Genomic DNA, 24,651 nt, shown 5'->3' on the forward strand with positions numbered 1-24,651 from the left:
AGTGAAAGGATGACACCTAGAATTCAGGTAGGAATTTTATTATATTTTCCCGTCTTTTTTTTTAATAGGAAGAACCTGACACTTCCTTGTGTATATATAAATATATATATACACACACACACAAATATATATATGTATACTTTTGTATATACATGTAAAATATATGTACACAGTCTATATCTACAAAAATATGTGTGTGTGTGTATATATATAGTGTGTGTGTATATGTGTGTATATATATAGTGTGTGTATGTGTGTATATATATAGTGTGTGTATGTGTGTGTATATATATATAGTGTGTGTGTATATGTGTGTATATATATAGTGTGTGTGTATGTGTGTGTATAGTGTGTGTGTATGTGTGTGTATATATATATTGTGTGTGTATGTGTGTATATATATAGTGTGTGTGTATGTGTGTATATATATAGTGTGTGTGTGTATGTGTGTATATATATAGTCTGTGTGTATATATATAGTGTGTGTGCGTGTGTGTGTATGTGTGTGTATATATAGAGTGTGTGTGTATATATATATATAGTGTGTGTATGTGTATATATATATAGTGTGTATGTGTGTATATATATAGTGTGTGTGTGTATGTGTGTATATATATAGTGTGTGTGTGTATGTGTGTATATATAGTGTGTGTATATGTCTATATATATAGTGTGTGTGTATGTGTGTATATATATACAGTGTGTGTATGTGTGTATATATATACAGTGTGTGCATGTGTGTATATATATAGTGTGTGTATGTGTATATATATATAGTGTGTGTGTATATGTGTGTGTATATATAGTGTGTGTGTATATACAGTGTGTGTGTGTATGTGTGTATATATATAGTGTGTGTGTATGTGTATATATATAGTGTGTGTGTTTGTGTGTATATATATATTGTGTGTGTGTATGTGTGTATATATATAGTGTGTGTGTATGTGTATATATATAGTGTGTGTGCGTGTGTGTGTATGTGTGTGCATATATATAGTGTGTGTGTGTATATATATAGTGTGTTTGTATGTGTATATATATAGTGTGTATGTGTGTATATATATAGTGTGTGTGTATGTGTATATATAGTGTGTGTGCATGTGTGTGTATGTGTGTATATATATATAGTGTGTGTGTATATATAGTGTGTGTATGTGTATATATAGTGTGTGTGTATGTGTGTATATATATAGTGTGTATGTGTATATATAGTGTGTGTATGTATATATATAGTGTGTGTGTATATATATAGTGTGTGTATATATATAGAGTGTGTGTGTGTATATATAGTGTGTGTGTATGTGTATATATATAGTGTGTGTGTATGTGTGTATATATAGTGTATGTGTATATATATAGTGTGTGTATGTGTGTATGTGTATATATAGTGTGTGTATGTATATATATATAGTGTGTGTATGTGTATATATATAGTGTGTGTGTATATGTGTGTATATATATAGTGTGTGTGCGTGTGTGTGTGTATATATATAGTGTGTGTGTATGTGTGTATATATAGTGTGTGTGTATGTGTGTATATATATAGTGTGTGTATATATATAGTGTGTGTGTATGTGTATATATATAGTGTGTGTGCGTGTGTATGTGTGTGTATATATATATTGTGTGTGTATGTGTATATATATATAGTGTGTGTGTATGTGTGTATATATATAGTGTGTGTGTATAGATATCGTGTATGTGTGTGTATATATATAGTGTGTGTATATATAGTGTGTGTGTGTGTATGTATATATATAGTGTGTGTGTATGTGTGTGTGTATATATAGTGTGTGTATGTGTATATATATATAGTGTGTGTGTGTATATATATAGTGTGTGTATGTGTACATATATAGTGTGTGTATGTATATAGTGTGTGTATGTGTGTATATATAGTGTGTATGTGTGTGTATATATAGTGTGTGTATGTGTGTATATATATAGTGTGTGTATGTGTGTGTATATATAGTGTGTGTGTGTATATATATAGTGCGTGTGTGTGTGTATGTGTGTATATATATAGTGTGTGTGTGTGTGTGTGTATGTAAAAACAGTTCCAGGCACATGCAGATACTGAAATTTTTTGATTAAACAAATACACTATATTAAAACAAATTACCATTAACTTGGTTTTAATGTTCCTATTTTAAGCACCCTATAAGTAATATATGTGAATAAAACATTAAGAAATCACATAGTGCCTACCAAAAAAAGTCTATTTCATGCCACCCTCTCTTAAGGACGTGGTCCATATTTTAAAATCCTTCTCTCCTCTGCAAACACAGACCTTTTCAAGCTTGCCTTTACAACCAGAATGTACTCAGCATGTTGGTAAAAAACTATTATTTGATATATTAATCATTCAATCAATAGTCAACACATGCAACTACGAAATGTTCATGAAAATGTTCAGGGAAATATTCCTGAAAGCTTCAGCCACTAAGCTCTAGTGTCAGCCAAAGCGGAGACAGGCAAAGCTGAGAAGACAGTTTGGCTAAAGTACTATTTTTACACTGATGGAATAATCCACTTTACAGCAAATAGATGTGCTCATCTAGCCCACAGGTTTCTATGTGCTCTTTAACAGATGTCAAGATAGTTTTATTGATTATGAATTATTAACAGTAGTTATGAGAAATCACTGGGGGCTTGAAAGACCTCATTGAATATCTGTTGTACTCCTAAAATCAGTGCCTAAATATAGGTAAAAGGTTACTGATTTCTTTTGCTGCTTGTGCCCTTATCATAAAGTGGGAAGTCACTGCACTACCTTGCTGTCTATTCTGTACGTATGTGTGTGTGTGTACACTTGAAACTGTGATTTATCTTCATGGTGTCTTCTCAACACATCTCATAGCTACGCTTTGATCGTCATCATTGTTGATATATTTAATTGCCTTGGGATGGCAGAACAGACCCTGTCTAGATGCAGTCCTATGACAAATGTGTTGGGTTGCAGGTGCACCTCACCTTCGAAGTTCAACGTCCCCGAGTGTGCATGTGGGGAGAGGAGGAGGATGGCATCTCAAATTGGGGTCAGGTGTCCTTCCACAGCTCTCGGGCTGGGGACTTCCTGCTTGATGCATTTCCATAAGGTGAGTATGCTAATACGCTTCTTTCCATGTGGAGCCCTTCCTGGTGACTTTTTTCTTTTTTAAATCAAAATCTTAGCCATTTTCTGTTTTCCTGTTCTCTGTCTTTGTTTGATATGAATTCCTTACCTGGGGCCCAGGGAGCCTTCCTTCCTGACTCTTGACGGTGCCATGCCTCACACCGTTCTCGCTGAAGGAGAAATGGAGACCAGGCTGGAGTTCCGGGGACACGAAGGAGCATCCCTCAGCTCCCCATCTGCCTCCTGAACCACAGCAAAGCCTTGCTCAGAGACCACGTGCTGACCAAACTGTCCCACAGGTGTCTCACCCAATGCCAGGGCCACCCCTAAAATATCTGGGCTTCCTTTGTTAGTTTATAAGCTAATACGGTAAAAATGATGAGCGAAAAATGGAGCAGATTGTGTACGACTTGGTGCACGTCTGCTACGACCTCGTATTCATTCCCCTGCATCCTCTCCCATCCACGCGTCACTGAAATCCTCAGCAAGTGCAACCCAGAAACTACCTCCAGCCCCCGCTTTCCACTGGTTTCACTCCACGTCTCACACTCAAGTAATCCAGGCCCCAAGACTGGCCATTCAGTTCCACATTGTTTTGATGAGAGGACTGAGCTCTCAAAGAGGGACTTATGTGAAGGCCACACCCCCGTGGATTTTACCGAAGGAAGGCCACATGGTATGGAGTGAGGGCCAGAGATGTGTTTCCCTACAAGGCTCATGGCGTTGTGGCTGGGGGGTTGTCAGTCAACCTCTTTGAGCCATGGTATGCTTCTTTGTAATAAACTTTGAACCAATGTGCTAACGCAAGCAAATCTTAAACTTCGATTCCAAGAATCCAGATGGCCTTTAGCTTGAATAAGTAGTTTACCTCACTTCAAGATTCTAAGCCTGCAGGCTTTTTAATATTCATATGAAAACTTGTTATCTCCATCTATTTATTGTAATTTTTACAGCATTTTGAGTGGTAGATTTTTGATAAGTGTCTTTTTCCACAATTATTTTCCTGACATTTTTCTCATTAGCTCACAGCATAATAATGTGAGCTCTGATACTGATATTAATTGGATGTTATACTGATAATGTATTATTCATGTTGCTCTTTTGGAAAGAGAAACAGGATTTATAAACATACATCCATTTGTTAAAAGGAGGCTGTGTGCACAAAATTAAATAGAAAATATTTTTAAAATAAAATAATTTGAAATCAACTATTGGTTTCCTTTTCTGATTTTTCTTCTGGGCAAAATATATATATATATATATTTTGTTGCCAAATATTCTTCATAATGAATTCTTGATCTTAATGGGTGGCTTCTCATGGCATAATTTATAGTGTAACTACAATGGATAGCATACAAACCCTAACCCTAACCCTAACCCTAACCCTAACCCTAACCCTAACCCCGAAAAGTGCTTCTTCCCATCATGTGCTCAGCCTACGCCGTTGATGCAGAAGATGACAGTGTCCGAATGCTGCGCAGGTTTGTGAATTCTCCTCACTCAGCCTCAGAAATGGACACTAGTCTATGGAAATGGTGTGAGCAGCAGGAACATTTAAGTAAAAAAGAAAGCAGTTTAATTAACCTGATAAATTCTTCCCGTCAGATAGCGTGGATTCAATGTGTAATTATGTGAGAAAGAATCATGCCCACACCACCCTGCTGAGGATTAATTTTCTCTTTTCTTGCTGTATTTCTCTATGTGGTTGCAGACATTACCGTAAGTTAGTGTGGAATTCTCATTGTTGCACACAGAGGATGTAAAAGATTTTGCAATGTTCAACAGCTCCCAGCAGTCTTAACCAAAGGTAAGACTGTATGTATGCAGGTCCAGAAGGAATGTGAGTGAGTGAAGTCTGACATTAACTCTTTCTGTGTGCAGCTAGACGATCATTTAATGCTAGAATTATGGATACTTTTATAAACATATGTAGTAGAATTTAATTAAAAGTTTTATGCATATGTGCATATACGTATACATACATGTGGGTATGTATTCCATCCTCTGAGCTAACACGTTTTAAATAGCTAGAGGATCTACTATTAAACAAATCATACTTACCTGCCTATGAGTCCAAAATCATTCTCCTCAGCTAAGTCTTAGCATCTCTAATTTGTATGAATATATTGAGGCAAATCTAAAGTAGGCAACAGTCAAGATATCTTCAATATGGATCCTTTAGTGACTGGTTGCAGACTTCCTCTTTAGCCCAATTGCCTGTCTTTCACTCTTGGATACTCTCTAGTTTATTCACACACATTATATTCTACATGGTAGATGGTAGATAGATAGATAGATAGATAGATAGATAGACAGATAGATAGATAGACAGATAATAGATAGATGATAGAGATAGAAAGATAGATAGATAGATAGATAGATGAGATAGATGATAAATAGATTATAAAAAAGAAAGAAAAGAAAGATGAGATAGATAAAGATAGATGATAGATTACATAGATAAATAGATGATTAGACAGATAGATGAGATAGATGATAGATTAGATAGATGATAGATAGATAGATAGATAGATAGATAGATAGATAGATAGACAGAGATATGGGTGGATGAATAGATAGAAATAGAGAAATCAAGATGTCTGCTCTCTCATGTCCTCTGCTCCATGCCTTTGCTCATGCTGTCTCTGTCTCTTGTCTTCTTCAATGTCTAGAAATTTTCTACCCATACTTGAAGGTGAAGAGGTCCTGGTCTCTGCAGCTTTACAGTCTGGAAATCAGCCCATTCTGTCCCTTTTGATCAATCCCTACTTCTTTGGGACACACATATTCTTTTTATTAACATTTGGGAATTATGGGAGCTGGAATTCAATATGAGATTTGGGTGGGAACACAGACAAACCACATTACAACCTGAGTTGAGTCATAAACCGCTGCTTCCTGAGTATATCAATGGCATTCAAAACCACAAGCACGGGGGAAACCACTGATGGAATGAGAAGGAACACACACAAGTAGAGAATCCAGACCAAGAGTCGGAGGGCTAGAAATATAAAACTCAGCAAGGAAACCAAGATGGTGCAACTGAACAAGAAAGAAAGATGACTGTTTGTGTGGTTCCGGGATACAAATGAAGGAAGTGTTTCAAGTATTAGTGTAGCTGCAATAACCAGACTGTTTCAGAAATAACCCTGCTCTTGCTTGTGTCTATTCGCATCTATCTGCATGCTGACTTCAGAATTCCAGGGGCAGCCAGGAGCAGTGGCTCATGCCTAGAATCTCAGCACTTTGGGAGGCCAAGGCAGGCAGGTCATTTGAGGTCAGGAGTCCAGACCAGCCTGATCAACGTGGTGAAACCTCATCTCCACTAAAAAAAAAAAAAAATAGCTGGGTGTGGTGGCGGGCAGCTGTAATCCCAGCAACTCAGCAGGCTGAGGCAGGAGAACCGCTTGAACCCAGGACTCAGAGGTTGCAGTGAGCTGAGATCACACCACTTCACTCCAGCCTGGGTGACAAAGCGAGACTCTATCTCAAAAACAAAAACAAAAACAAAAAGAATTCCAAGGGCCAATCTTGAAACAACCTGGGCATGAATTCAAGATGGAAAAACATTTCCTTCCCCTTGAAAACTGCTGCACCATCATCCTTAACCTGGCCACAGTCAGAATGACACCAGCTAGATCACCAGGTAGACCATTACTCAAGGCAGCCGTCAGGCTACGACACACACACCTGCACCCTGTCCCACTTGTGCACATGCTTCCCATGCCACCTTCTGCTTTAAAATCACTTTGGTTAGTCTGGAAATTTAAGATGGTTTTCGAGACACAAACTTGCCATCTCTCAGGCTGCTGACTCTCGAATAAAGTTGCTTTTCCTTCCACCAACTCCCATCTCTGGGATCTGACTTTTGGTTGGAGAGTAGCCAGACCCGAATTTGGTTATATTAGGAGGGGATTCACCGGACCAAATGCTGCTGGTTTGTCAAGTGAGGTGAGGCTTGAGACCTGAAGATTGGATTTCACAATTGGTCATTGGTCAACTGGCCAAGATCAGCTTTAGGGAGCTAACAAGGAAAACTAAACTATGGTTACAAATAAGGTCATATCTATTTTCCTACTTAAGGTATGCCTTTAACCCGTAGCCTTCTGATCTCCTACAAACTGATTCCACATAATTTGGAAGTTGATGTCTTGCTGTCTATGGTAGTTTTCTTGCAACTCCTCACTGTTTGACATCGATTCCTATCTTTTCTCTTTGTTCACTGTCCTTTCCTGCCAGGAGGACACCAACACCCTTGTCGTTGCTGTGTGCTCTGCACGCATCACCCGGCTGATGCTGAATTCTGTGCCTCTTTCAGGACTTCACAGGCACTTTAGCAACTGGACTACCAAAAGCTTATTTGGGGCCCAGGTCTTACAAGGATTCCCCTGACAGTGTTTTGGTTTATTATTTCATGCCTCCATGTTTAGGATGTCAAACTCATCACGAAGAAACAGCCATGATTCCAGCAGGGAACCAACCCTTGCTGCCCTTTGACCCTTTCCCAGTCCAACAAACAAACAAAAATAAACAAATGAAACAAGGCTGCATTCTAGTCTCTCAGTTATAAGATAAAAAATCTCATGGATACTGCTGCATAAAGCCATAAATAATGGCAACACACTGGTACTTGGGAAGAGCTTGAGGTTTTATCTGTAGGATATAACGCCTGCTCCTCCTCTGGGGTGAGGAGTAGATTGCCTTATTGAATAATGCATTTGGCAATTCATGTTTTACATCATTTTATAACTATATCTATAAACCATCCCCCCAAAAAAATTCAGGAGCCAATGTACAGGAGGCTAGGACAAATAAAACTCTTCTAAAGAAAAGAAAACAGAAGGGAGTTAATTCTAAATTGTAGCAAAATTTGACAGGTAATAAAAGAATGTTAGTCTGCAAGGACTTCATAGAAGAAAGTAATTAAGGATAATAAGTTAGATAGATTCAGTAAAATGTTTGCTATTATTAAAGCTACTTTGTTTTTACAGGATTAAAAATCTGCAGTAACCTTATTTTATCTAGAATTTATTAACAAATTTAGAGAAGAAAAATAAAGTATAATGTTTGTAAAATTAGATTAAGTCTTGGCTGAACAATCTTTTACAGTCAAAGCTGTACCTGACTTTTAATTAATGTATTGATTCTAATCTAGGTGAGATATTTAAAAGCATGCGGCACACACTCTACTTAGCATAGCCCTATTAGCTCAAATCCATTAAATACATGATTGAAGCGTGGAAGTCCTGCTTATCAGATTTGGTTTTGATGATACAAGCTTTTTCTCTCCGGATTTTCTCATTAGACTCCAGCCTCATTACCTTTGGTTCAACTAAAGTTTCTGGTATGTCCTTCATTATTTTTTAGTTTTAGTTATATTTCACGTATTTTATATGTGTGCTGATTTTTTAACATAAAAGGGAACATATTATGAAGCTCTTTTTGTAACTTGTGATCATGGAACAATTTGTTTTGGAGATTTTTCCTTGTGATCACATAATCTTTTTCTCAACATTTGTGTTTCCGTTTGTGAAGGTGCTGTAATTTAGTTCATTATTTTGAAGCTAGTTGATTTTTTCTTTTTTAATATTTTGCTATTCTAATACTACAATAAACTTTCCTTATAACTTCTCGGTTATATTTGCTTATATTCTAGATTCAAGCTATGTCAGTTTTGTAACGAATTTTTTCATATCGAGTACAGAGATGTTTTCTGTTGCATTTTAATTAACTCTAAGATAGGGCAGCTAAGACCATACATAATTATTTCTATGATAGATAAGATTGTTCTGGCATCATAAGTTGAATTTTATGCTTCTATTTAATTGAAGCATAATTTGCAAACAATAAAATGATATTAAGTACTCAGTTAAATTTGTTTTGACAACTTTATCGCCCATGAAGCCTCCACCTGAATCAAGATATAAAATATTTTCAAAACCCAGAAAGTTTTCTGGTGCTATTTCCAGTCCAACCCCTACCCTCAGAGAAAACGATTTTTGGATTTTTTTCTAACACTGGAGGTTAGTTTTGCCTGTTGTAGACCTCATCTATTTAGATTACATACTTAGGTCATAGAGTTGGATCGTATAGTTAGATCACAGATTTAGATCACATAGATCGCGTAGTTGGATCATAGAGTTGAGCTGAATCATATAGTTGGATCATATAGTAAGATCACAAATTTAGATCACACAAATTCCATAGTTGGATCATAGAGTTGAGTTGAATCATGTAGTTGGATCATAGAACTTACACTCTTTTGTGTCAGGCTTCTTTCCTTTATGATATTTGTGAGAACTCTTTATCTTGCTGCATATGTATGTAGTTTATTTTTTTATTGTTGAATAGTGATCTATTGCAGAAATACCACATTTTTCAGACTTTTTCATTTAATATTTAAGTCATTTATAGTTTTTAACTCAGAATAATGCTACTATGAAAATTTTTATAAAAGTCACTTTTTTGTAAATATATCTATTTCACTTGATAAATATGTAGGAGCATTTTTTTCATGTATTTTGCTAGAGAGTTTTTATTTTCTTAGTTTTTCTATTCAGGGATATGTTTCTTCAAATGCTTTATAAGTTTTATATTTTGTATATTTTTCTTCTTATATTTAGAACCCCTAATAATATACTCAAAGCACCCATTTGTGAATTTATAGATTTTTAGATAGCATCTTTTGACTCCTCACAATGAAACATAAATAAACTGGATATGACACTTATTTTCTATATTCACTCACAACTGTTTCTTAATTGGCACATAATAACTATACGTATTTTTGGGTACAATGTGATGTTTCAGTCATGTATACATTAGATCATGGTAATTAGCATATCCATTATAAATGTTTATCATTTGTTTGCTGTGAGAACATTCAAAATCCTCTCTTGTAGCTTTTTGAAATCCATAAGGCAAGATTGTTAGCTATAGTCACCCTACTGTTCAACAGAACAATGGAACTTATTCCTCCTATTACTTTGTACCCATTGTCCATCCTCTTCCCAAATCCCTCTCCCTTCTATTCTCCCCAGTCTGTGGTAAACACTATTCTATTCTACAAGATTTTTTTTAAAATTCCACATATGAGTGAGACCATGTGGCATTTGTCTTTCTGTCCCTGACTTCTTTCATTTAACATAGTGCTCTCCAGCCTCATCCATGTTGTTGCAAACAACAGAATTTCAACCTTTTGTGTGGCTGAATTGTATTCCATTGTGTATTTCTGCCACACTTTCTTTCTTTCTCCATTCGTCTGTTGATGGACACCAGGGTTAATTCCATATCTTTGTTATTGTGAGTAGTGCAGTCATGAGCATGAGAGGGCAGCCACCTCTTTGACATGCTGATTTCATTTGCTTTGGATGAAAACCTGGGAGTGGATCATAAGGTAGACCTATCTGTTTTTAGTTTTTTGAGGAGACTTTATACCATTTTTCATACGTTTTACGTTTCTTAATTATGGTATTGTTTCCATTATGACAAGACTCATGCCAGTTCCCCTCTGTGGGAAACTGTAATTACTACACGTGTTCAGGTTCAGTCTTTATTTACTTGTTTTTGATGTCAAACACCAGTTTCTTTATTCATTTCATTGATTTTTGTTATTGTTTTTGATATAAGCGTCAACAGTAAGTTTTCAAAAAAGCATTTCTGTGTTTCTTCACATTTACTAACCCTTTTCATCTCTACTCCTCCATGGATAATTGAGATACTTACTATGATTCTCACCTTAAAATCCGGAATTCTGAACAGCAGGGTGTTAAAGGAACTTGACAATGTTTGCAGAGCTCATACGTGATAGGTCTACATTCTCAACCCATCTTGATCCATGAACCCATGTGTTCAGCAAATGTGCAAGGAGTGTTTTCCCAGAGAGCACATGGATCTGGCACCCCTGGGCTCTAGCGGGCCAGGCTGTCTGTTCTGCAATCAGCTGTGTGACTGTCTCCACGTGAGATCACCTCTGCCTTCTAGAGAACAAGCCAGGAGCTACATTTTCCCAGACCTGCTTTCTCTGTGTGGTTCTGGGACAAGTCTGCCTTGTTGGGGAATTGGAATGCAGAGAGAGGGAGAGGCCACTCATCCCCAGGGGCAGCTGTAGATAGGTGCATTCTCAGAGGAGAGAGTCACAGTGCCTTTCCGGTAAGATTATAACAATTACCTGCTGGGCTGGTGGTGGTGGAGGTTGCTGCTGGGAGCTCTGCGGGGATTCTTGTGCATTAGAGGAACTTCCCTGCAAGCTCTTGGGAACCACTGTCTCTGAGCCTCAGACAGAGAGCAATGGAGATGACTTCTTTGGCTTCCATACTCCCAGCTCTTCCCATAGTTGTATAGGAGTGAGTGATTTCGTATTACGAGGGACAGAGTGGAAAACTCTAGAAATGATATTCCTGCCTGTTCCTGACAAAATAGTAAACCAAAATTGTCACCATGGTCTGGGAAAATGCTAATGTTAATGCCACCATCAACTACTTGAAAGATGCAAGAATGGAAATTTCTAACAAAGCATCTTTATTCAGCTGCACTATTTGTCCTCCTGAAGAAGGGATGGATTTTGGAAAATGAGTGTTGATTTGTGTAAACTTATTCTGGTGGTGGCTTTGTGAATGATGAGGATGTGGCATCAGGCGTGGAGGTTAGGAACTGCTCACCAACCCAGACTTCCTATAGCTGAGCCTACTTCGGGAATTATCATAGCCGAGGGTCCAGTCTGCCAACAACAGAGACTAGTGTTGGCCTGCTGCACAGGTTCAGCTATTTCAGTTATGTTTTCATATGTCATATTATAAATTATTAGGTTGGTGCAAAAGTAGTTATGGTTTTTGCCATTACTGCCAATGCCAAAACCTATGTATTAGTCTGTTTTCACACTGCTGATAAAGACATACCCAAGACTGGGCAATTTACAAAAGAAAGAGGTTTATTGGACTTATAGTTCCATGTGGCTGAGGAGGCCTCACAATCATGGCAAAAGGCAAGCAGGAACTAGTCACATCTTACGTGGGTGGCAGCAGGCAAAGAGAGAGCCTGAAAAGGGAAACTCTCCCTTATAAAACCATCAGATCTCATGAGACTTACTCACTATCGTGAGAACAGCATGGGAGGGGAAGACCTGCCCCATGAGTCAATTAGCTCGCACTGGGTCCCTCCCACAACGCGTGGGAATTCAGGATGAGATTTGGGTGGGAACACAGACAAACCATGTCATACACAATTGCTTTTGCACCAAGTTAATATTTTTAGATTTTTTTCCTCCAAGTTTTATTTTTCCAGGAAATTAATGTGTGTGTGTGTGTGTATGTACATATGGTTATTATGTATCTATAATGTCTGTGTGTGTATATATATATATATGGTCCTCATTATTTGTCTTCATTAGTTATTAATTCCTTTCAATCCCTTTTCTTCTCTTTTTTCTTCTGTATTTCCTTCCTCTTGAATTTCTTCATGTTTCCAGGTCATGATTTTCTAACCAAAGTATTTTTAGGCTCCTGAGGGCTACAACTGCCTTCTTTTGGAGAACTCCATATTTTCTGGATTTCTTCATTCCATGAATTTTTGTTTTCAATTTTTTTTTTGAGTGCAGCAATTTTTTATGGTTTGTGGCTTTTTTCTGGTCTGTTTTCTATGTATTTTAATAATATAATTTTAGTTTCTATCTTTATTTTCATAGTTTTAAATTCAGCCTTATGAAAAAAACGCAGTAGAAGTGTCTTTACTTTATCGTTTTGATCCAGAGCTTTTCCAAAGTAGTTTCTATTTATAAGATTTCAGCAGTATGAGGTGATATTTAAGGTGACGGTTATCAAAGATGAATGTGTAATTTGTTAAAAACAGCTTTACAGTAGAAAAAAGTGTGAAATGTGTCACATTAACAGCTTATATGGAAAAAAAGATGATGATTTTCATAAACTGTCATTAAACCTGTGTGTTGTCTTGCTTCCAAAAGACCTAAGACAATCTCAGGGTGAGGTGTGCAGCTACTGCAGACTAAATGAGAGAAAATGCAGGCATTGTCCAGAGGTTGAGACACACCACCTATGGATTATTAGGTTTACTTCTAAAGCTGTCACTGGCATAGAAAATATGGGAAAAAAAAAAGCAGAATGAAAAAACAGCACCATTTGGCTTGGATACAGAATGCTGGGTGGTGGACATGATTTTCATCTTCACATACTTACAGGACAGAAAAATGGAATGAGATTCCTGCTTCATTTCATTTGTCCATAAGCAGCACCAGAAGCAAAGAGTTTTGAGTTGCTGGAAGGCACATTTTATTTCAGCCTAAGCCAGCATTTCTTAATCACTTAGCTATTGGGAAATGGAATTGTAGATGTTTAAGGTAGAACATAGAGTGATACCTGAAGTATAAATGAAGGTGATGATGATCAGTTTTCATGGAAGCTAACAGAAGACAGCTTTTGTATGCATGAGAAATAGGAATAGAGGACCTCCAAGAATTATTCACGTGAAAATGTGTTTTATAAGCCACCTCTACTTTCTCTTTGACATTTGATTTATATAACTTTATTTTTTATATTTTAAAATTTTTATTTATTTATTTTGTATTATTTTCCATTTTTTTTTTAGACAGAGTCTCACTATGTTGCCCAGGCTGGAGTGCAGTGGTATGGTCTCAGCTCACTGCAACTTCCACCTCCCAGATTCAAGCGATTCTCCTGCCTCAGCCCCTGGAGTAGCTTGGACTACAAGCGCCTGCCACCAGGCCCAGCTAATTTTTGTATTTTTAGGAGAGATGGGGTTTCACCATGTTGGCCAGGTTAGTCTTGAACTCCTGACCTGAAGTGATCCGCCCACCTCGGCCTCCCAAAGTATATCACTTTTAAGACATACAAAATGTAAAATTTCTATAAATAAGAAAATGTTGGGTGTTTTATATTCTTAACTCATCTTACTGAAGCAAATTGTTGTTTAAAATAGGAATAGATGCTATTTACTTAGTATGTTCTATACATAAACCCCTCTGCTAGAAATTGTACATTTACCCTATCTGTAATTCTTACAGCCATCCTGAGAGTTAAGCACTATAATCTTTAATGAATGAGAACACCAAAAATTAGAAAGAATAAGATGAAACATACAAAAATGGTGGCAGTAGGATTTGAACGCAAAACTTCCTCATTCCGGACCTCTGCTATTTTCATCTCTCTCTAAATATCTCAAGTGACAGGACTTTGTTTCTTAGACATTAGAGTCATTCTAACCTCAAAATTTGTTGCACAGTTCAATAACCTATTAAACGTTTTTTGCATGAATGACTAATTAAATGGAAGCAGGTCTGGGTAAAACACATGAATAGTGTAGTTTCCAAATGGCTGCTGTCTAGAAAAAAAACAACAACAACATTGAGACATATTTTTCAGGACTAAAGACAACCACGAATCAGATTGTATTACAGAGCTGTCTGTGCTTGATTTGTTAAGTTGGAGTAATTACATAGTAAGCAACCACAGAGTCTAACAAAGAGTGGAGTCATCATCTGGAGACCGGGAAGGACACCGCTCAGTAAATAGGTGGCGCTTTCTCATTAAATGGCTTGTTAACTCTTTCAGAGCAATGATTTTTAAAACCCTAAACGTCAGGCTTTTGACAAAACATATTAGTTCAATTTAGCAAAATTTTATATCAAAGACATGATGTTCTCACTTAAATGCCAGGGTAGACACGAAACACTTTTCTTTGGCATACGGCTTTTGTAATCAGAAGACATTATTGTTTAAATTCCACAAGTGGCATCTACTGTGTATATTACCTGGGAAAACTTTCTCACTTCTCTGAATCTCAGTTTCCCCAGTTTACAATGTGATTCAGTGAGCCATTATGAGAATACAATGTAATTATATGTTTAAAAAGTAGCCATTTTCATGCTTGGTATCTGGTAGGTTTTTTAAAAAAGACATTTTTATCAATGATCTATTGCTACTAACAAACCAACCCCACAATGAATGACTTAAAACAATACGTGTTTTATTCACTCTTAATTCTGGGGGCCAGAAGTGTGTCTGGAATCAGCTGGTTATGTTTTCTACTGGATGTGCCCGGGTCACCTATGTGGGTGAAGGCATCTGTAGCTCAGAAGGGTTTGGGCTGTTGGAGGTGCTCCCATCATGAATCGGTCTGCTGGTGCTGGTGATCGGTGAGCCATGGATTTTCTGCTGTTGAGTCTGGACTTGGGGTAGGAGTCTCAGGCACCAAGAGACGGCAAAATCCAATGTGTAAACACTGGCACCGTTTGCATCACATTTGCAAAAGTGTCATTGGACAAATAGAGCCCTGTGGCCAAGTGTGGAGTCATTGTGGGAGGGAACCAAACAAGTCCATGATGATGCATAGATGGGGCCCATTCTGTGAGCAGAGGCCATCGCCTGAATAATCCACAATCTTGTTCTTTCTCATTGTCCTGGATAAGACGCCACACTCATCAGCTGTTGCTGACCTATGAAGTCTCTGAGCCCCGGAAACAAACACCTGTCAACTGTACATTCTCTCATCTTTACAGTTCACAGGATTATTAGGAAGATTAAATATAGTAACATGTGTAATGTATTTTATCAGTGCCTGGCATGGAGTAATTAATTATTCAGTATACATTAGTGCCTGCCTTCTACCTTCTTTCTATTGGACTTTGAATTTCGGTTTTTGTGATATAACCGTTCCTTTTTTACAATTTCCATAATATCCAATTAAGAAACTGCTTTCTTATATCCATAAGACCTCTTTCCCCAAATAAATGCTGTAAATTCTAATTGTGAAAGGCCAGAAAAAAAGTTACAAGGTAGAATAGTGAAAAGAACATAGGATTTGTCAAACACAGCAGTATAAATATAAGCTCCAACATTTACTAAATGTACATATCTTTCAACAAGACACTTAAGGTTAACAGATCTCAGTTTTCTTCTTCTGAGAAATATTGTTCTTGGAATATTTCTTATTCTGAGAAAATTATTCATGGAGCAATAATGCTGCCTGACCCTGAGAGCTGTTTTAAGAATTAACCAAGAGGGTGTATAGGGAAAGCATTTTGTTAAAAAAAAAAAAAGATTATAGTAATATCCGTCTTTGCTAGAGAGCAGCTCATTTGTTCTTACTCTAAGAAACACTCCATGAACATCCCCACTGAACCAAAGCCCCTCTCAATGACGCCAGTGAAATAATACAGACATTCTCAGCACACTTGCGACACTGCGTTGATATGTGTGTATGTGATTCTCCTCTGCTGAAATGTAACTCGTCCAGGCCAGGAGCCATGCCTGCATGTCTGCTATATTTTATCAGAATACATAGTATAGTGGTAAGCACATGTATTTGTTCAGAAATCATTGTTAAACTGAATCAGTGTCTCAGAACAGCATTCAACTGGTCCTAGTTGGGCCAAATTTCACCACCTGAAAGTCAACTTATTGGCAAAACAGACATACACTGAGGTGGATAGGATCTTGGCCATGGATGCAGGATTTAGGATGGAGAATGTTAATAAAACAGTTTATGGTTTTGAAGAATTTATAATTTAACCTGTGATATGGACACATTCACTACTAAAGAAAAAGTTTGTGTTAATAGTGTCAAAAGTATTGTGTTACATAGGCTTATAATTTACTGGCCTGGTCAAATATTAGGTACTTTGTGTATCATATCCCACTTAATCCTCATAACTATTCTGTGATGTGAAGAATATTTCATTTTACAGATGCATGATCCACATATGCATTCAACCAACCATCCACCCAACCATTCATTCCTTCCTCCATCCATTCATCTATTTATTTAAAAACTAATTTTGAACTGCTAAACTTTGTAATAAATTTTGTCCTGTGCTTTAAGAATTTAGCAGTGAAAAAGAAATATAAGCTTGCTTGCAAATTACAGTGTGGCAAGAAGGATTTAAACAAGAAAAATTCCTGCCTGTAATCTCAGCATTTTGGGAGGCTGAGGCAGGTGGATCACTTGAGGCCAGAGTTCCAGACCAGCCTGGCTAACATGGTGAAACGCCATCTCTACCAAACAATACAACTTAGCCGACTGTCGTGGCATATGCCTGGAATCCCAGCTACTCTGGAGGCTGAGGCTGGAGAGTTGCTTGAACCCAGGAGCCGAGATCACGCCACTACGCTACAGCTTGGGTGGCAGCAAGATCCTGTCTCAAAAAAAAAGAAAAGAGAAGAAGGAAGGAAGGAAGGAAGGAAGGAAGGAAGGAAGGAAGGAAGGAAGGAAGGAAGGAGGGAGGGAGGGAGGGAGGGAGGGAGGAGGGAGGGAGGGAGGGAGGGAGGGAAGGAAGGAAGGAAAAGAAAGATTTATGAAGATAATTATAGGGGACTTTACTGGAAGTCACCAAGATAATAAACAGTGCTTGGATACACGGATATACATAGCATTATCATCCCCACCCTCCACTTTTCTATGAAAAGGAGAGACAGAATATTTAAGCAAATTTGCTCACTGCCACAAAGCTAGTGAGTGTCAGAGCCAGGCGGGATTCAAATCCATGTAGTTTGTCTTCTAAGCCACAAATTACTGGAGGTCTTTTAATGAAAATGTTTTATTATAATTCGTTCTACAAATGCAGAAAATGAATGTCTCTTGAAGGAAAACGAAGAAAAAGCAGAAAGAGAAGGAGAAGGAGGAGGAGGAAAGAGTGACTTAAGCAACTGGTTTACCCAGTAATGACTGGAGTCAAGACTTCTAATGTGTTGTTCCTCCATATAACTGCTTTGATCTAACCTCCTGTTAAATCCTTTACTCCTTGAGAAATGAAACTGATTCCTGGTCTGAGTGGGAGTCCTCTGACAGCATCCACCCCAGTGCCTGGTACAAATATAACAATAGCGAATGTTTATATAGCCAGACTGTGACTGGTTTGTGGTGGTAACGGAAGATATTTATTTTCTGTGATTCTTCTGATTTTCTGAACATCTGACAAAATTAGAAAGTAACAATAATAAATTTAAGCTAGAGTGTGCTCAAATGCGATAGGTTACCACCAATATCCAGGATTTTCACACCAAGTTCTGCAGAAACGCTAGTTCCACAAGAAATATCTTTTTTTTCTTATTCTTTTTTTTTTTTTTTTTTTTTTGAGATAGGGTATCGCTCTGTTCCAGGCTGGAGTGCAGTGGTGTGATCTCAGCTCACTGCAACCCCCACCTCCCGGGTTCAAGCGAGTCTCCTGCCTCAGCCTCCCGAGCAGCTGGGATTACAGGTGCCCGCTGGGATTACACCACGCGTGGCTAATTTTTGTATTTTTAGTAGATGGGGTTTCACCATGTTGACCAGGCTGGTCTCGAACTCCTGACCTCCTGATCAGCCCACCTCGGTCTCCCAAAGTGCTGGGATTACAGGCGTGAAGAAATTTCTCAACACCCTCAAAGGCTTAGGTCTGGGAACGGAGCATGAATCTCAAGCAGGGTGTGCATTTGGGAGCTGCTGGGAGGGACGGTGGCTCGCTACTTCAACCAGAGCAGCTCCGACAGGGCTATTGTTTTACTTGTCTTTCAAATATACAAAATGCAGTCTGAAGAAGAAGGAATCTAGTGCAAAAAACTGTAACACGACTCAGCTAGCTCAGTAAGTTAATTAATTCCATATCTGGGGTCTTTTTGGTTGAATAATGATTGCCTCTAACTCTCTTAGAGCTTGCTTAGTGGCGGGAGAACCTGAATTTCTGCCTTTGCTTCATGGTTTTTTTCTGGCCACTAAGTTTCAATTCATCAAGGACATAAAAATACAGGCATGCCAGTACACACAAACCACAGAAGAAGACACTGCTGAGTAAGACTGTGCTTACTTCTGAATTTCAAAAAGCTGTGAAAGGTCAATACTATACTGTAAGCCAAAAGATGTAATTGTTGTGGTTCTTTCTTTTCTGCTTCATCCAACCGTACTTTAAAATCAAATAAAAATTCCCTCAATTAAAAAGTTTATGATGAATTACTCAATTCCACAAGCTCTCTGGGACGTCTTTAACCCTTCTGGTAAGTTAATGGCACGTGGTTCAGGTGTGACTTTTATCAGAGCAAGTTAAATCATTATTTTCTGTAAGTTAATTACTCAGAAATAAGTACTCTACTAGGCAATTAGGGGAAAAAAGAAATACTGTTTTTAGTTGTGTTTATAATTTATAAAAGAGAGAAAACATAGCTAATCAGTCACTAATTTTATTTCTAAGTAATAAAGACAATTTTAAGAATACTAATTAAAAGTAAAACAGTTCACATGTTAGATTTGTAATTGCTAATGGAAGAAATGATTCATTAATTATACACTTTATCCTCTTCCTTTTTTTTTTCCTTTTTATTGCAGGTGGGAAGGAAATTGAAAGGAAGAAAGCAGCTGGAATTGTAAAGGCAGACACATGAAGTTAAAAGAAAGTCATTTTTTAAAAGAGAAAAATACATAAATTGCTAATGTCACATTATAATTTTCACATCAAAATCTTATGAATAATAATTAATTAATAGAAATGTTCCATTTCAAGAAAAGTTGGAGAGTAGCAGTAAATGCTAAAACTGATTTTAATTCCTTCATTCTATATAAAGGAAACTGACCTAAAATCTTTTATATGTTGGTTATTCTCATCATCTTAAAAATATGTAACATGCAATATTATTTTAAAAACTTCATTATTTGGATGAAAATACATTGTGAAAATTAAGAATTTGAAGATAAGCAGTTATGCATTCGACTTACACTATTTAGGTTGGTGCAAAAGTAATTGTGATTTTTATCTTTTTTTTTTTAAGTAATGGCAAAAACCGCAATTGCTTTTGCAACCACCTAATAGAAACAGTTTAAAATCTCTTCCTCGCCATTTCAGTTATCCTTAGATTTGTTCTATTAAGCAGTAATTTTAACTCTTGCCTCTGTTCATATAGAATTTGAAAGAGACACACAAGGAGTCATTGTTCATGGTGAGTCTGGTCCTGAGCACTTATACTACAATTTGCTTCTTTGTGAAAAGGTGTATTTGTAGAGGAAATATGTATTTGTTTTAGTTTTTAAAATGTGACAATAGAATCACGTAAATTTAACATCTAGACACTGTATTCACCATGTGGCTTATAGAGCAAAGCCTCTGTATTTCATTCTGGGGAGACCTAGGATCAGCCCCAGTGAAGTATTCAATACCTGTCTTGCCTATTTTTTGCCATCTTTACTGACTCATAATTTACATAACACTATGTACGATGTATTAAAGTTTATAGTTTAGGTAGTTTTTAATACAATAACAACATTGTGCAATCATCACCACCATCTAATGCCAGAACTTCTCCATTACCACGGAAAGTTGCTCCATAGCTCTTAGTTGTCAGTCTTATCAAGCTCTCTCTCCATCTCCCTTGGCAACTGCTGGCTTACTTTGGGTCTCTATAGATTGGCCTATCCTGGATGCTTCATACAAGAGGGTTTGTGTAATCCGTGGTCTTACCTGCCTGGCTTCTTGCATTCACGTCATGTTTTCAAAGTCATCCATGTTGTAGCATGTGCCAGTACTCTGTTCTCTCTTTTTTTGTTGTTGTTTTTTTTTTTTTTTGAGATGGAGTCTTGCTCCCATCAAGCAGGCTGGAGTGCAGTGGCATGATCCCAGCTCACTGCAACCTCCACCTTCTGGGTTCAAGCAATCCTCCTTTGTCAGCCTCTCAAGTAGCTGGGATTACAGGTGTGCACCACCACCACGGCTAATTTTTGTATTTTTAGTAAAGATGGGGTTTTGCCACGTTGGTCGGACTGGTCTCCAACTCCTGACCGCAGGTGATCCACCTGCCTCGGCCTCCCAAAGCTAGCTAATATTCCATTGTATGAAAGTATCACATTTTCTTTTTCCATTCATCACTTGATAGACTTTTTTTGGCTACTATGGATGATGATGCTGTGAACATCCAAGTACAAGGTTCTGTGTGAACATACGTTTTCAGTTCTACTGGATATGTGCCCAAGAGTGCTGTGTGACCTTAGGTTTCATTTTCTGAAGAGCTGCTGACCTGTCTTCGAGAGCGGCTGGGCCTTTCCCACTCATAATGTGCAAGTGTAAACAGTTTTTCAGAACCTTTCCAACACTTGCTATTACCTTTTCCTGTAGCCAGCTTAGTGCATGTAAAGTAGTATCTTATTGTGATTTTCATTTCTAGTTTTCTAATGACTAATGATGTTGAACATGATTTCATGTGCTCATTGAATATTTACACAATTTCTTTGGTGAAATGTCTATTCAAGTACTTTGTCTACTTTTTAATTGGGTTATTTGTCTTTTTATTATTGAGTCATAGCTGCTCTTATATATTCTGAATTTTAGAAGCTTATGAGATAGATGGATTGAAAATATTTTTGTGGGTTGTATTTTCATTTTCAAATAGTGTTCTTTAACGTACAAAACTAATTTTGAAGTCCACTTCATCTATTTTTGTCTTTGGTTGCTTGTGCTTTTTGTGTCATATCTAAGAAACCATTGCCTAATGCATGATAACAATGATTTAAATTGAGGTTTTCTTGAAAGAGCTCTTATACTAGGCCTTTGATCCATCTTGAGCTTTTTTTAAATATGATGTGAGGTAAGGGTCCAAATTTATTCTTCTGCAAATAGAAATATTCTCCAAGGAATATTTGTTGAAAAGATTGTTAATTCTCCTATTGACACTCTTGGCAAAATCACTGACCATAAATGTGAGGGTCTATTTCTGGATATTCCATTCTATTTGAATTATCTATATGACTATCCTTATGCCAGCACCACAATGTCTTGATTATTGTATGTCAGTACTAACTTTTGACATTGGTAGGTGTGATACCTACAATTTAGTTCTTTTTCAATGTTACCTTGGTTGTCCGAGATCCCTTGAAATTCCATGTGAATTTGAAGATTGGCTTTCTAATTTCTGAAAAGAAAAGAGGCTGTTGAAATTTTGATAGAAATTACTTTAGATTTGTTGATCAATTTTAAGACTATTGCCATCTTAACATCAAGTCTTTCAATTAATGAACATGGGATACCTTTCCATTTATTTAATTATTTTAAATATTATTTTGTAGTTTTCAGCTTGCAAATCTTGAACTTCTTGCTTAAATTTATTCCTAAATATTTTATCCATTTTGTTGCTAGTGAAAATAAAAGTATTTTCTTGATATTATTTTTGGACATTTTATTGCTTGTGTATAAGAATACAACTAATTTTAGCATATTGTGCCACCAACTTTGCTGAACTTGTTTCTAAGCTCTAATAATACTTTTGTTGATTTTAAAGGACTTTTTACATAAGAGATATATCATCTGCAAATAGAGATGATTCATCTCTCCCTTTACAATCCATACACCTTTTATTTATTTTCTTGCCTATTTATCCTGACTAGAACCTCCAGTACCTTGTCAAATACAAGTGATGAAAATCAACATTCTTGACTCATTGCTGATCTCAGTCTTTCACCATTGAATATGCTATTAGCTATGGGTTTTTCATAGATTATCAAGTTGGGAAAATTGCCTGCTATTCCTAGTTTTGGGGGAGTGTTCTCATGAAAGCGTAGTTAATTTTGATAAATGGTTTTTTTTTTCTCTACATCTGTTGATACGATCTCTTTTTTTATTCCTTATTTATATGAATATGGTGTATTACATGGGTTGAATTTGGTATGTTAAACATACTTTGGATTCCTGAAGTAAAACCTCCTTGGTTATCATGTATAGTCCTTTTATATATGCTGTTGTATTCTGTTTGCTAGTCTTTTGTTGAGGATTTTGCACCCACATTTATGAGAGACATTGGTCTGTAGCTTTCTTGTGATGTGTTTGTCTGGTTTTGGTATCAAGGCAATACTGACCTCACAGTATGACTTAAAAATTGTGTCCTACTCTTATACTTTTTATAGAGTTTGAGAATAATTGGTCTTAATTTTTCTTTAAATGTTTGGTAAAAATCACCAGTGAAACCATCTGGTCCTGCATTCTTTGTTGAAAGGTTTTTCTTTATTAAGAAAATTATTTCTTTATTTTCTTTATTAATTCTCTTGTTATAGAAATATTCAGGGTTGGGCGCGGTGGCTCACGCCTGTAATCCCAGCACTTTGGAAGGCTGAGCTGGGTGGATCACCTGAGGTCAGGAGTTCGAGACCTGGCCAACATGGTGAAACCCCATGTATACTAAAAATACAAATGAATCAATATGAACTGATTATAATCAACCTGACTATATATCTTGTCAAAAGCAGAATAATATAGAATTTTAATGTAAACTGAATAGTCTTTTGTTCCTGCTTTTGCTTACTTATTATTTGTTTTACTGCTGCATATTTCTAAAAATCAGAACATTATCTATCTATAAAATGTACTCGCTAAATATTTGTTAGATGAATACATGAATAAATGAATAAATTAAATGAGATACTAAAATAAAAACACATTTATGAATCTATTAGAAAGAAAATGATGAAAAGATGAAATTGAGTAGCATAAGATAAATAAATAACTGTGCCAATTACATTGGATCTGAAAAAACATAAACAGCTTGAGAGGCACAGTGATTTTTATACGGTAGGAAGCAAATCCAGACCTCTGTCAAAATAGCTGAAATATTTTATTGTGTGTAATCATCCACAAAGCATATCTACTTTCATAATAAGTAACATTCAGTTCCTTTAAAGACATAACTCCAGAAGTTAGTGTACTTTTACTAGTTTGTATATCAAAAGTACGGTTAAAAAAAAAAAGGAATGCATTTATGCAGTTCTGAAGTTGAAGTCTTGTTAGCAATTCTATTATGCATTTATTTTGAAAGCAAAATTTACTAGATAAATAAATAGCTCATTGCATGAAATGATAATCTTCTTGCTACACAACTGAAGTTTGCTGTACTACTGAAAATAAAAGAATATATCCTTAAGATATGGAATTAATTTTTTAATTATAAGCTTCATTGGTAACTTATTCAGATTAGATTTCTATTTAAAAATAATGTTTTTCTCACTAAAAGTGAACTTTATGATTGCCATCTTAGTGATATACAGATATCTATTTCAAAATATTGTTGAACAAAACATTCTTTTATATCCTCAATTCTGTTTCTCAGATTTATTGATATGAAATTTTAAAATAAAAAGTATATATATTTAAGGCATACAGTGTAAAGTTTTGATATATGTATACCTTCAGAAATGACTACCACATTTAAGCTATCTAACATGTCTATTACCTCACCTAGCTACCATTGTGTGTGTGGTGAGTAGGTGGTGAGAAAATTTAAGGTCTACTCTTAGCAGTTTTTAAGTATACAAGACAGTATTCTTAACTTTTGCCACCATGCTGTACTGGATCTCCAGAACTTACTCTTTCTGCATACCTGAAACTTTGTACCCTTTGTTCACCATCTTCCCATTTATCCCACCATCCAGTCCTTTGTGACCACCATTCAACATTGATTCGGCAATTTCAACATTTTTAGATTCCACATATTAGGGATATCATGAGGTATTTGTCTTCATATTCCTGGCTTATTTCACTTGGCATAATGTCCTCCAGTTTCAGT

The 24,651-nt window shown here is 36.6% G+C and overlaps 1 long non-coding RNA gene across 1 annotated transcript; it reads left to right on the forward strand.

Annotated features, from left to right (window-relative positions):
* The first annotated feature begins 2,965 nt into the window (after positions 1–2,965).
* LOC126960921 (uncharacterized) lies at positions 2,966–19,519 on the forward strand. The gene is made up of 3 exons (XR_007728152.1): positions 2,966–3,098; positions 4,827–4,922; positions 19,442–19,519. It is a non-coding gene; the product is annotated as an uncharacterized LOC126960921 (long non-coding RNA).
* Positions 19,520–24,651: the final 5,132 nt, after the last annotated feature.

The sequence above is a fragment of the Macaca thibetana genome, chromosome 8 (genome assembly GCF_024542745.1).
Source record: "Macaca thibetana thibetana isolate TM-01 chromosome 8, ASM2454274v1, whole genome shotgun sequence".
Taxonomy (NCBI): domain Eukaryota; kingdom Metazoa; phylum Chordata; class Mammalia; order Primates; family Cercopithecidae; genus Macaca; species Macaca thibetana.